Here is a 1,909-nt window from a genome sequence, read left to right as displayed (position 1 = left end):
CTTTCTTCTCAATATAGAAACCAGTAGGCACACCATCAAATGTCATAATATCACTTCCCACTTAATTACATTGCACTTAGAAATAACCATTTTTAAAACGAGCTAATATTACAAAACCACCATATTTCGAGCCAATTGACGAGAGATCACCTCGTCAATGCCTACGTATTGTAGATTTGGGTTTCGTGAGAGAGCGACGATGGATATTCCGGGAGCGAGATTAGGCACACGATGTACTCAGCTTCGGGTCCCCTCGGTGGAGGATCCCTACGTGCTGCTAGCAATCTAGTATATGATCACAAGTATGTTTATAGGGTGCCGCCGTAAGCGGAGCTATGTTGTCTACCTGTTCACTATCTGTTGGCGTCCTCTCTATCGGGTGCCCTGGCTGGATTTATATATGCAACCAGCCTAGGATTTTACAAGAGTCCTAGTCGACTACTTCTTTGGGTTGCCTTGTTGGGTCTTCTCCATATTGGACCGAGCCGAGCCAGGTATACTAATAATGGGTACCCGAAGGGTATACCCATGTCAGTAGCCCCCGAGTTTCTAGGGAAGTCGAAGACTTGCGTAGAGACTCCAAGCATAACCATCTCCGAAGTCGAAGAAATACAAGGCGAGGTCCATGTCGTAGATCATGTGTAGCGTAGATGATGTCGACGATTCTCGAAATTATTTTTTCTATCGGGTGCGCGGTAGCCCCCGAGTCTATGGGTAAGTGCTTTGCACTTGGGCATAGACTCAAGTTGTACTACTCGATGAAGAATTTGACTATATTTCTGGACGCAACCCTCTTTTTATCGACTCATGTTGGAGGACTTAATGAAATACAGCGCTCCCGATGGGAGTAGGATCCACTCGAGTCGCAGAGTTGAGTTGAGTCTACTAACCTTTATATATTTACATAATCGAATGAAATTTCCATGCTTTTTCTCTTTTTCAAATTCTTCGAGACCAAAGAGACACTATATTTTCTTCGTCAAATATATTGTACAGGGATATTGGTAAATGCGGCTGGTTCATCTGACGGATCAGATACCAGTTAATTGCTCTAGTGGCAAATTCGGATAAACCTACTTCAAACTCGCGTCCCCGGACACGAATTCGGGATACTGGCGTAATTCAGAACGTGCCGCTTTAGGACTTACCGAAACTGAATTCCAGCAAAATTATCGGGTCCACAACGCGTCCGCCGGGATTTTTCTTCACATCTGTTGATGTGGAAAAAAGTGGCAGAGCGCATTCGGGTGCGATGCCACGCCACACAGGACGGATCCTGGGGTCTTACCTTCGTGACCTTTTTACGAGTCACGGCATTCGGAGTTTTTACCGCGGTGGACGCGCTCCGAGAATATATTGTCTAGTGCATTTTTCGGCTGATGTAATGACCCATTTTCGGGCTGCTATCTTTTGTCGAATAGGATCTTGATGCTCCTTCTATATTGCCTTGCTATATTGAATTTTATTTCTTCGGATGCATGACCAGCGCTCCCGATGGGAGTAGCCCCCGAGGCTACAGTCGAGTGTTTGCACTTGGGTGTAGGCTCAATTTTCTTTATCGACTTCCTTGAAGTATGCTTTTCATCGAATATGCGACTGGAATAAATAACGAGTATATGGACTCGAATATTTTTTTCCATTCTCTTTTTTTTGTCGGGTTCCTCCTTGAAGAGATTTTCGTCGAGTTCCTCCTTGAGTAAAATTTCTTCGGGTCATCCTTGAGGAAAATTCTTCGGGTTCTCCTTGAAGAAGATTTCATCGGGTTCCTCGCTGAGTAAAATTTCTTCGGGTCATCCTTGAGGAAAATTCTTAGGGTCCTCCTTGAAGAAGATTTCATCGGGTTCCTCCCTAAAGAAGATTTCGTCGGCGTAGTTCTTCTCTTGTCAGCCTGAGATGTAGAGTGAAGAAG

This window comes from Lolium rigidum, chromosome 3, assembly GCF_022539505.1.
Source record: "Lolium rigidum isolate FL_2022 chromosome 3, APGP_CSIRO_Lrig_0.1, whole genome shotgun sequence".
NCBI classification, from domain to species: Eukaryota; Viridiplantae; Streptophyta; class Magnoliopsida; order Poales; family Poaceae; genus Lolium; species Lolium rigidum.
Note: the sequence above shows the minus strand (reverse complement) of the source record.